This window comes from Hibiscus syriacus, unplaced genomic scaffold (genome assembly GCF_006381635.1).
Source record: "Hibiscus syriacus cultivar Baekdansim isolate YM2019G1 unplaced genomic scaffold, ASM638163v2 tig00110621_pilon, whole genome shotgun sequence".
Lineage (NCBI taxonomy): Eukaryota > Viridiplantae > Streptophyta > Magnoliopsida > Malvales > Malvaceae > Hibiscus > Hibiscus syriacus.
Window position 1 is genome coordinate 2,527,142 of NW_024062802.1, and position 13,662 is coordinate 2,540,803.

Consider the following 13,662-nt stretch of genomic DNA (forward strand, 5'->3'; position numbering starts at 1 on the left):
GCAGACTGCTACTCAGACTCCTGTGCGTTCTCAGACTACAGTACAGACTCCAATTAGAGATCGTAGCCAAGTAAAGGCTCGTGGTTTAGCGTCCAGGACTGACAGTAGAGCCTGACCTCAGCAAAATAGAGGGTCAACAATTTCTGAGGCTAGACAGCCAGCTTTGGTTTATGCCACTAAACGTCGGGATGACAGAGATGAGCTTGAGGTTATTGCAGGTACATTTACTATTTATTCTATCTCATACTTTGCATTACTGGACAATGGCTCCACTCACTCCTATGTATCGAGCTTGGTATCTCGAAACCTTCAGATTCCGATCAAGAACACTGAAAATACTGTTACAGTTACGAGTCCAGTAGGACAAGCGGTATTAGTGAATAAAGTATTTCGGTCCTCTCGAGGTTCAGGGAGAAATTTTTCTCACTGATCTTATGGAACTTACTTTAGAGGAGTTCGATCTAATTCTTGGGATGGATTGGTTAAATAAACACAAGGTAAATCTGGATTGCGAATACAAGCGTACTACTCTAAAGAATTCAGATGGTCGAACTGTTGTGTTAATTGGTGAACGGCGTGGCTATCTCTCTAATATAGTTTCAGCGATGGAAATTGATCGTATGATCCGGAAGGGGTATGAGACTTTCATTGCTTGTATTTTGAACACTAAAGATTCAATATCCACGATCGAAGAGATCCGTACAGTTAGCGAGTTTCCTGATGTCTTTCCATAAGAGTTGCCTGGTTTACCTCCTGATAGAGAGGTAGAGTTCGAGATAGAGACTTATCCGGGATCTGCACCTATTTCTATGGCACCTTATCGCATGGCTCCAAAAGAACTTAAGGAGTTGAAGGTCCAATTGCAAGAATTATTCGATCGAGGATTTATTCGACATAGTACTTCACCATGGGGAGCTCCAGTTCTGTTCGTGAAAAAGAAGGATGGGTTGCTAAGATTATGTATTGACTATCGGAAGTTGAATCAGACGACGGTCAAGAATAAATATCCACTACCCAGGATTGACGACTTATTTGATCAGTTGCGAGGAGCTACTGTATTCTCTAAGATTGATCTTCGTTCGGGGTATTATCAATTGAAAGTTAAAGGATCTGATGTTGCAAAGACGACCATTCGCACTAGATATGGTCATTATGAATTCTTAGTGATGCCTTTTGGTTTGATGAATGCTCATGCAGCTTTCATGGATTTGATGAATCGGGTGTTCCGACCATATTTGGATCAATTTGTGGTGGTCTTTATTGATGATATTCTGATCTATTCTCGTACTGAGGTAGAGCATGACGAGCATTTGAAGATCGTTCTGCGGACTTTGAGTGAGCACCGTCTATATGCCAAACTAAGCAAATGTGAATTTTGGCTTCAAGAAGTGTTGTTTCTTAGGCATATTATTTCTACGCGAGGTATTCAGGTCGATCCAAGCAAGATCGAGGCTATTGTGAATTGGAAACGACCCAAGAATATCTCTGAAATTCGTAGTTTCTTGGGCTTGGCTGGTTATTATCGATGTTTTGTTGAGGGCTTCTCGATCATTGCTTCTCCTTTGACAAAGTTGTTAAGGAAGAATGTGCCGTTTGACTGGAGTGAGGCACAACAGGAGAGCTTTGAGAAATTAAAAGCGGTATTGACTCAAGCACCAGTGTTGATTCAACCAGAGTCCGGGAAGGATTTTACAGTGTATAGTGATGCGTCACACTCAGGACTCAGGACTCATGATTTGGAGTTAGCAGCAGTGATTTTTGCCTTGAAGATTTGGAGACACTATCTTTATGGAGAGAAGTGTTACATTTTCACAGATCATAAGAGTTTAAAGTATCTTCTGACCCAGAAGGAGCTTAATTTGAGACAGCAACGCTGGCTAGAGCTTCTAAAGGATTATGATTGCGTGATTGATTATCACCCTGGTAAAGCTAATATTGTAGCGGATGCTTTGAGTCGAAAGACGGTAACAAAGTTGAGATCTTTAATGGCCAAGATGAATTTATATGACGATGGCATTCTGTTAGCAGAATTACAAGTTAAGCCAACCTTGGTTGATGAGATCAAAGCTAAGCAGCCCCTTGATAGCTCCTTGCTTTCCATCTTTGAGCAAGGGACAAGCTCAGATTACGCCCTTGATCATGATGAAGTTTTATGCTTCAAAGGTCGGTATTGTGTGCCTGATGATGCTGAGTTGAGGCAGACTATCCTTACGGAGGCTCATAATAGTCCATATGCTATGTACCCCGGTGGAGATAAGATGTATCGGAATTTGAGAGAGGTATCATTGGGTTGGCATGAAGAAGGACATCTCAAATTTTGTGGCGAGGTGTTTGACTTGTCAGCAAGTTAAGGCGGAACATCAACATCCATCAGGTTTGTTACAACCTATCAAGATTCCTGAATGGAAATGGGAGCGTATTACTATGGATTTTATTACTGGTTTACCTATGACTCCTTCGAAAAAGGACTCAATTTGGGTGATTGTTGACAGACTTACAAAGTCAGCTCACTTCATTCCTGTACGGGTAAATTATACGTTGGACAAATTGGTGAGGTTGTATATTTCAGAGATTGTTAGATTGCATGGTGTTCCGTTATCTATCATTTCAGATCGAGATCCGAGATTTACTTCGAGATTTTGGAAGGCGCTTCATACGGCTTTGGGTACGAGATTGGATTATAGTACCTCCTTCCACCCACAAACTGATGGTCAATTTGAGAAAGTAATTCAGATTCTGGAAGATATGTTACGGGGTTGTGTAATTGATTTTCATGGTAGCTGGGAGAACTTTTTGCCTTTGGATGAATTCGCATATAATAACAGTTACCAGACCAGCATTCGTATGGCACCCTATGAAGCACTATATGGGCGTAGGTGTCGCACCCTGATTTATTGGACTGAGTTACGTGATAGGATGACTTTGGGACCTGAGTTAGTGCGGGAGACGGAAGACACAGTCAGATTGATCCGTGACCGTCTGAAAGAGGCATTTTATAGGTAGAAATCTTATGTAGATCAAAGGAGGAAAGATATACAGTTTGACGTTGAAGATCAGGTTTTTCTCAAGGTATCTCCATGGAAGAAAGTATTGAGATTTGGATGTAAGGGTAAACTGAGTCCGCGATTTATTGGGCTGTATCGTATTCTGAAGAAAGTTGGACCTTTTGCTTATCAGCTTGAGTTGTCTTCCCATCTTAGTTGTATTCATGATGTTTTTCATGTGTCTATGTTAAGGCGATACCGTCCAGATCCAGATCACATCATTCAAGTTGATGAGGTAGAGCTGAGACCTGATTTTTCATATGAGGAGGAGCCCATCCAGATCTTAGAAAGAGATGAGCGAGTTCTTCGGAATAGGCGTATTCCAATGGTCAAAGTTCAATGGAGTAACCAAGGCCCCTCAGAAGCTACTTGGGAGACATTGGAGTCAATGGAGGCTCAGTTTCCTCAACTATTCTTATAAGGTAAATTTCAAGGACGAAATTTCTTGTAGAGGGGGAGAATTGTAACAACCCGAATATTTACAAAATAGTATTTAATTGAAATTGGAGGTTAATTGTGAAAATTGGCGAAAATTTAGGGACTAAATTGAAATATTTTAAAACTTGGAGCTTGTTTTAGAGTTAAAAAAATTTAGGGACTAAGCCCTGAATTTACCCAACAAAGTTAGGTAAGGTTGGGGTTATATGTTATATACGTGTGGTTTCTGTTTCAAAAACAGAAAACCACACTCCCAAATTCCCTTCCCCCTACGCCGGTTTCCGACTTAGATCCCGACGTCGTCCGAATTTCTATCGTCGTTTTGAAACCATCGTTGTGTTCATCATCGAGCGAGAAACAAACCCTTCAAATTAATTGAAGCGAAACGCTGCCAAACGTCGGGAATTTCCAGTCAAAGTCTCGACGTTTAATTTAGCTCGATCGCCGAGAAAATCTCAAATTCATCACCGATCGTTGCTCCGTTTACGACACCTCCTGCACCATCGTGTTCCTTGTGTCGTTGCGAGTCCGCCAGTGTCAACCTTGTTCGCCGTCGACGGCGGCGCGTGAGGAGGTGGAGCAGTCAAAGATTCGGCCGAGTTGAAATTCAAGCTCTCCGCCGTTCAAAAATTTGAACAGATCGTTGTAAGTATCTCGAAATCGCTCAAAATAATTTTTGGAAATTTTTTCGTAATTTTTAGACCCCCGGAGGAGGTCTCACGCGCCACACGCGCCGCCGCAGGAAGAGTGAGCAGCTGGAATTGACCGGTTTGACCGGTTCGAACCGGTCTGATCGGTCTGAACCCGTTTGATCGGTCTGACCCGACCCGACCATTGACCCGACCCGAACGTTGACCGTTGACCGTTGACCTCCTTTGACCAAACTTAAAATGGATTTGACCGACCATTAAACGACCGTTAATCTTTTCCGAGTATACCTATTCTGATAGTTTTCGACGTTCTGAATCCGTTTTCGAAGTCCGTTTTGTCAAATTCGAACCCGAAGGCCTCCAAATCGATGGTCAAAGTGGTTGACTTTGACTTTGACCAAGAATTTAAATTTTTGAAAAGTCATACTTTATGTTTTTCGACGTCCTGATTCCGATTCCGCAATCCGTTTGACCAAATTCAGACTCAAAATCCTCCAAATTGATAGTCAAACCCTAAAAATACTTATATACTTAAGAATTTTAGCTTTGAACAATAAAGTAAGATTTGGGGATGATAAATTATTATTATTTGAAGGTACAATAGATTCTCCGGATCGTTCGACAGCTCGACACAGCTCTTCTAGATCAGTTAAACCACGTGTGCCAGTATTCACCCGTAAGACCCGTAAATTTTATGATTTTAGAGATTTATTTATGTTACCCATAAGTAATATAGGGTTATTATAAAATAGGTTCGAAAATTGTAGCAGAGCGTGGTGAAACCAGCAATCAGTAGATCTACTATTTGAACCTATTATCGAGGTGTGTTCCCTAATTATTACTGAACTGTTTTATTGGTTTTAATATGAGGTACACTGAGTTCTTTGGTTATTGTTTTATTGATGCACCAATTTAATGTGATGATTTATGGAATTTGTGACACGGTGCAATTGAACTTTTGGATTGAATTACAATAGTATAGCTCTGATCAAGCTAATAAACAGAATGGGCCTAATGTGACTCTTGGGGCCCCAAGATACATTAGGTTGGCTTCCCTTGCTGTGTGCTTAGGGTAAGCTATATGGACTTGGACTTACGGGCCTAAGGATACAAGCTCTAAAGCTTATCCTTAGGTTGGCTTTCTTTTTGCCGTGTGCTTAAAGTAAGCTATATGGAAAATAGTTTTGGGAACTACTGATGGTGTATAAGAAAAGGGTTTAAACTATGATTTTCAAAAGTTAAACTCTTTTATGAATTTATGAGATTTGCTGGACTATGATTTATTTGATGTACCTATTGTGATTTTAAGGTAATATTGGGACACACTGAGCCTGGCTCACCTTTCGAAAATATTTTTTCCCTTTCAGATACTGTTGGTTAGATATCTCGGTTCGAGCACTTGGAGGATCAACATATCTCTTGAAGTATATCTGATTGTAATGTTTTATCTTGCTAGTTGACTTTATTTTGGTGACATGGACCTTATTTTAAAGTATCGTATTTTAGGATGATGACACTTTTTCTATTACTGTTCGTTTTATTATGATTTTGATTTTGAAGACCTGTTTTAAATTAATTTATTACTTATTTGTATTATATTTACAAGTTGGGTTTTGATAGTATTATATTATGTCATTTATAATGTGATTTTACAATGATTGAATAACGGTTTCAGAAAATGTCTTTAAGAATCATGTATGTGATCTACTAGACTTAGTCGAAACGCATAGGCCGGGTCTAAGGGGTTACAGACATCATCCAGGAAGAGTTTCTGGACTCCGGGTATTGCTTCCCTGTACAATCTCAGTTCATTATCCATGCCAACGCAAAGCTTCGTCATGTGATCATCAACCTGATTTGTGCCTCTGTTGTATACAAACCTTCCATTACCTACGAGGACAAAGGTAATAATTTATGTTATGAGATAAATTTATTAAATTTGAAGGGATTAAAACAAATTTTCAATAGGAAATACAAATAAAATATATAAAATATATAATAATTTAAACTAATGAATTGTTTATTGCTTACTCCCCTCAACTCATTGATATTCCCGAACAGTAAACAATTTATTCATCTCATGAGAATGATCATGTAGCATATCCATGGCAGCAGCACTGTCCTATACTTCCTTAACGACCAGCATATATTTCACGGGAGAAGACCCCCAAATCTTTGATAAATACCTCTAATGTATAAGCAATTTATTTTATTTAGGGGTATAAATAAATCGGACTTGAATTAACTGCTCGCAATCAACACTCTCTTTTAACCTTTTTATTTACGAGTTAAAAGTGGTGAAATTATACAATTAATTAATTCTGAAGCTCTTTAGGTTTTATATTTTGAATTCCAAAGTTCATCATATTTTAAATTTAATTTATATCTTCACCAATATTTAAAATATAAAAAAAATAAAAAAAATAAAAAATCATATAAACATGCTTATAAACAAACCAATAAACAAGCTTTCAAACGAATTTGTTTGTGAACATATATGAATAGAACACACATTTGTTCGTATTTGTTAGTTTATTAAAAGAATATATAAATTTTGTTCATACATTTTTATTTAGCTTGATAAACGAACGTTATACAAATAGTTCACGAACAATTTATCGAACAATATGTTCATTTACCCCTCTAGTTCCATGGCTATTCGAATTGGCTTTAAAGAAAGCAAAAATAAAGAAAAGAATCTAATTTAAAGAGAGAAAAAGTGGAATCAATAGGCTTTTTACCAGTTGGGTGCGTGGATTTCAAGACTGGTCCCAATAGTGGACTGGATCAGCGAAGCCCAATATTATTACATCGATTAAGGCGGATGTTTATATAAAAATATTGGCATATATCAAACATAGGCTCCAACATTTATTAAAATGGTCATTTTAACTCATATTCTTTTTTTAGTATTTTGGTCATTTAGGTAAAAAATTAATTATATAGATGAAAATTATTAATTAACACATAATCAATCTCTATATATGAGCCTTTTTTAACATAAATGAAACGTGGAGAACTAAAATGCTATAAAAATGATAAAGTGATTATTCTATCAAATATTAAGGGTATTTTTACCATAAAATGAAATATTGGAGGTCAAAATATTCCAAAAAATAAGATGCAAAACAACCATTTTGATAAACGTTGTAGGATAATTTTGGCATTATGGCCAAAGTATATTTATATAAACTTATTAAATAAATATTATTTTATACCTACATAATTTATTTTAATTCTTTATTTGAAATTAACATAAGAATATAAATAATAATATTATAATAACACAATTATTTAGACTCAAATTATCTAAGAAAAATAATATTTCATTTTGTCAGTAAATTCAGTAATTTAATAATTTTAAACTGAGTTAAAGTCACGTCAACTTATAATACAAAATTAATCAATATTTTAATATTTAATTCAAATAAAAAGGTAAAATGATTACCTATGCCTCTGTAGTAGACCTAATTTATCATTTTTGCTCCTATTGTATTTTCGCATCAATTTAGCCATTTGCTCAATTACATCATTCTATATCATACCCATCACTTAAAACCCTAAATTGAAGATTTTAAGTAGGGATGGGCATGGGTCGGGTCGGGTTTTTGGCCCACCCGACCCGAGAACAAGAAATCCTCTACCCGATATCCGACCCGACCCGACCAAAACAAGATTCCACCCGGCCTGATATATAACTTAAAAACCCGACCCGAAATAATAATAAAAATATTATTTTTATTCAATAAAAACAATGACTTAATTGAAAAAAAATAATATGTAGAGGAGTATTATTGTAATTATTCTTAAATATATAAATAAAAGAGAAAATAACCTCAGTGACAAAAAATGCCTTATAATATACGACTTCAACCAACTTTTTTTGGATTTGTCAAAATGACCAACTAAATCGCAATGCAATCAATAATTCGCAACGCGATCTTCGGTATCGCAAATCAATTTCCAGATTCGCAACGCGATTCTGACTATCGCATTGCGATTTCCCAAATTCGCGTTGCGATTTTCCTAATTCGAAATGCGAATACGTAAATCGCAACGCGAATTTGGAAAATTGCAATGCGATTACGTAAATCGCAATGCGAATACGTAAATCGCAATGCGAATTTGACTATCGCAATGAGATTTACATAGCGCTATTCGTATCCAACGCGTATTTTTTTTTCAAATTCCAAACACGAATATATTAATATATCGGAACACTGAACCGTCTATAGTATATCCCGTAATCGCAACTCATAACCTAAAACCCTAAATCACAACTCAGTCTCATCTCCATCTCTCACTCTCTAAGGCGACATCCGTTCCCATCTCCGACGAAATCAGTCCTCATCGCCGACGATATCAGTCTCCATCTCCGGCGAAATCATTCACGGTCAGAAATGGAAAATCAACCAAATCAACCACCGATGGTTAGTTTTTTTTTAATTATTTTTATTTTGAAATTTTTGCATTATTATTAGGTTTTTCATATTGAAATTGATGATAAGTTTACTGGTGTTTTCAATAATAGATTAACCATTTCACTTAGATTGCTTATTATATTCATTCGATTGCTGCCAATACTGCTAAATTGTTTAGTCTTTAACCCTGTGAAGTTAGTATTTGTCTTTGTTTTGTCTTTTGGTTGAAGTAATGCAATCCATTCAAGTTTCTTTCAATTTTAGTATTTGAAACCGAGAATGACTATCGCAATGCGATTCTGCCGTTGTGATTTTCATTTCGCGTTGCGATAGTCAAATTCGCGTTGCGATAGTCATTTTCGTGTTGTGATTTTCATTTTCGTGTTGCGATTTAAAGTTTCATAAACTATTCTTCTTCTGCAAATTGAAACTTGAATGAATTGCATTACTTCAACCAAAAAACAAATACTAAATTCACAATGTTGCAAATTTAAGTTTGAAGAAGAAACTACTACTCTTTATGTTTATTGTTCATATCTTCACAGTGTAGTTTTTGGTATATCTAAATTGGTATGTTTATTGTTTTTACAGAACTTTTATTCGGCTCAATTGACCTTAAGAAATAAAGTAAGCCTGGCCAAAACAATTGCGTCGAAGCTTTCACCTGCACAAAGAAAAATATTTGAGGATACTTGTTTCGGGCCATGGCTGAAAGTACAACATCCGGGTGGAGATGCTATATTGACCCATTTGTTTCTTCAAACCATGACTAGCGATCTACCAGAGACTATACAATGTCGTGATGAAGAGATATGGTTTGATTTTCCACCGGCGTATACGTGTTTTGGGCGGGAAGAGTTTTGCTTAATCACCGGTCTACGCTTCGGACACGATGATGTAGATCGGTACACTAGACATATTACCCGCCTATCATGGTTTTCCCGGGTTTTTCCTGAGCTGTCAACGGAGAAGTCGAATTTACACGTGGAAGACTTGACGAGATTATTGAATAAGAAAGATGGTTTTACTTGGATGGATGACGTCGATGTTGTCCGAGTATGCCTTCTAATACTTTTGCAAGCCGACTTTTTAGGCAGAGAGGCCCGACAACGTATTCCTAATGATCTAATTAAATTGGTAGAGGACCTAAATGCATGGAACCTGTTTCCATGGGGTTCGTATCTATGGAGAGCTACATGGAATAAGTTGTCGTCTGCCTTTAATGATCGGAAAAGTTTGCGTGGCGATGGTTCCAAATACACTTTGTCAGACTTTATTTGGGCCTTTAAGGTAATAATTTTTATATAATGTTTCCAAAATTATAATTAATTCTTTAAAAATTACTAATGTTTGTTATTATATTGTTTGTAGATTTGGATATTTGAGGCCTTTCCCGCCATGCAGACATATGCATTAAAAACTTCTAATGATATTCCTAGGGCTATTTCCTGGAAGAGGAAACAATCCTTGCAGCAATGGGAAGATTTACTACCGTATACTACAATAAATAATGTAAGTTAACACAAATACTACCATATGTTTATAAACAAGTTATTACTAGTACACGTTTAACTTTGTTTGAGCTTTTATATTGTTAGGAGGCCAACACTCCATTACAGAGGCTGACACCCACGGAAGCTGAGCTTGCCACTGATTGGTGGCAAGCTAGTAAGCTTTTTTTGATGGCACGGATGATGAGCAGCCACCACTTCGAGAGCCATCACCTCACCCATAGCCATCACCTGATCGACCCGAATATACACCTCCACAACGAGAGTAATCACCTATTCTGTCACATCATCGAGCCTTTTCTCCACCATCACCTCATGATAGGCGATCGACAAAGATGCCACGACGTTTATCTCCTTGTTCTCCACCTCCACGGGATGAGTTAGGGGAGTTACGTAATGAGGTCAATGCCTTGCGTAAGGAGGTCGATACTTTACGCGATGACAATGGTGCATGGCGTGTTGAGGTGTCTACTTTACGTGGTAAGGTAGCAGCTCTACGTGAGATTGTAGCATCGTTGCAGAACGAGGTTCATACTCTACACAACGAGGTAAGTTTAATATTTTCCTTATTTAACTTGATGATAAATTTACTCGTAATTTCACTTAGATTGCTTAGTAAATTCATTCGGTTGCTGCCAATACTGTTTAACTGTTTATTCTTTAACCCTGTGAAGTTAGTATTTGTTTTTTGTTGTCTTTTGGTTGAAGTAATGCAATCCATTCAAGTTTCAATTTGCAGAAGAAGAATAGTTTACTATCGCAATGCGAAAATGACTATCGCAACGCGAAAATGACTATCGTAACGAGAGAATCGCAATGCGAAATGAAATCGCAACAACAAAATCGCAATGCGAAAATGACTATCGCTGTGCGAATTTGACTATCGCAACGAAAGAATCGCAATGCGAAATGAAAATCGCATTGCGATTCTCTCGTTGCGATAGTCATTTTCGCATTGCGATAGTCATTTTCGCATTGCGATAGTCATTTTCGCGTTGCGATTTTGTTGTTGCGATTTTTATTTCACATTGCGATAGTCATTTTCGCGTTGCGATTTTAAGTTTCAGATTATATTCTTCTTCTGCAAATTGAAACTTGAATGAATTGCATTACTTCAACCAAAAGACAAATATTAACTTCACAGTGTTGAAAATTTAAGTTTCAAGAATAAACTACTACTCTTTATGTTGTCATTGAACCTGCACTAAACCTATATGTTGTCCTTTTAAATGTTTATATAAGTGCTTACTTCTGGAATGTTATCTGATGCATTTTGTGAACAATGATATAATAATGACTTGGGTGAATACCGTGCAAGTTTGAAATATATTTGTCTTTTTTTTCACTGTTTAATATCATGTATGTTTATTTACTGATTTATGTATTAATTTGTTTTTAGCGACCCGCTAAGGTGGATGCTCTACGTCGGGTTTTTCTTGCAAGACGGAGTTCACGCATCAGACGGCGTGCACGTGCCATAACGTCTCCGTTCACCCCAATAGTGCGAAGAATCCGTAAGAAAAAGTCTGACTCACCTGTCATCGTTTAAGAGGCATCCCCTATCATTCAAGAGGCCTCTATCATCCCTCAAGAGTCCCCTCCCATCATTCAAGAGGCCACTGTCATCTTTGAAGAGGTCCCTCCCAACATTCTAGAGCCCGATTCACACGGCGTAATATATCGAATTATTGAGAAGCCCCCTCACGTGTCGGACATGATGGATGACTGTTGGCTTTCGTATAAGTTACCGGCCAGTACCATTCCGACAGATGAAGTGGAGAGGAAACAACTACCGGAAACAATTCTGGATAATACCCTTTGGGCTAAGATCGCAGTTGATTTTTATCTACATGAGCGGAGCCAAGGGTGTTACGCTGACATATACAAACTCAACGATGATATGCATTTGTTGATTGGACGGTCTTGGTGGGGTGTATTATTAGGGGTTGAAGATAACGGCTATTTCGATGGGGGGTAAGTCTTATATTTCTTCTTATATTTCAATTTGATTAATTTTTTTTTAAATTTATGTAATTCACTAATATATGTCTTTTTTTGTAAAACAACATATTGAAGCATGGGTGACACGTCTTCTAATTGTAAGGAAATTGAAGAAAAATATTAAAAAAACGCGAAATACAATTATGCCGACGTCTTTTCACGTAGTTCACTTGTAAGAATCAACGACATGAATCATATGTGTTGGCTAATGGATAAGCTAAACTTTATCCTGCATGGTGGGAGGTCGATAAGGTTAGTATATTTGTTTAAATATTTTAAAGGTGTTCATAAATAAGCGCACAATTTGAATTATTACATTTCGATGCAGGTGTTTATCCCTGTTTTGGACTGTACTCATTGGCTTATTGTCAAGCTTCAGCTCCCATCCCTAAAGACAATAGTATATGACAGCATGATAAATTACATATCATTGTCTGATTTGAGAGATATTATTAAGGGATGGAGCTCTCATTTGGCTAAATTCTTGGATGCAATTAATTATTGGACTAAGTCTGGAAAAAGAAGCCAAAGAAGTTCAATGTTACAGTTATCAGAGACGAGACCGCGCCACAACAAACGAAGGAAGCCAGAGGGGATTGTGGTCATCTCGTATGCATGTGCTTGGAGCGTTTGACGACAGGAAGTACACATTTTCTACCTCCCACCGATAGAGATAGAGGTGTAGTAGGCTTGTGGTTTTGGCATTTTATGGCTAGAGCGATATATGCGAGACGTTGCCTACCTGCATCCGCGTTATGAAAGTGTCCATAAATAATTTGTAAGTCAAATGCAAATGTTGTTAAACATATATACTCTTTTTGGTTTGAAAATGTTTGGTTAAGTAGCTAGAATTCAATAATTTGCTGTTTGTAGGTTTTAGATATGTAGAAAGTGTTGTTGATTCAATGTTTGGTTTCTGCAGGTTAATCCTGAAGTGAGCTGCGTGAAATAGATGTATGGGTGCAAAAGTTGATTCAAAAATTGATGAGGAAATAATTCATTATTATTTTTTGATTGTTTAATTGATTTGTAAAAGATGATTTGTAAATGTTGATTTGCTTAATTGATGTGTACATAATTATTATTTGTGTTTGTTTAATTGATTGAAATGTAATAGTTGATTTGTTGATTTCAATCTGCATTATGTTGAATGCAAAACAGACTATCGCAACGCGGAAATGACTATCGCAACGAGAGAATCGCAATGCGAAATGAAAATCGCAACGAGTGAATCGCAATGCGAAAATGAAAATCGCAACGCGAAACTAATTTCGCGTTGCGATAGTCATTTTCGCGTTGCGATAGTCAATTCCGCATTGCGATAGTCATTTCTGTGTTGCGATAGTCATATTCGCGTTGCGATTTCCGCGTTACGATAGTCAAATGAATGTCTAATAAGTGATAACAACTGAACATATCATAGCAATGTTCAAACTCAAGTTACTAATACATGCCTAACTGAAAATGTTAAAAGTTCACACATAATATACACATAATACAACGTTTGCATTTAAAAATCACCTAAGTTAACAGTCCCAAAAGGTGAAGCCGGTTGTGATTGGGATTTTGATGAGGATCCATATTTAGGTAGAGGAAA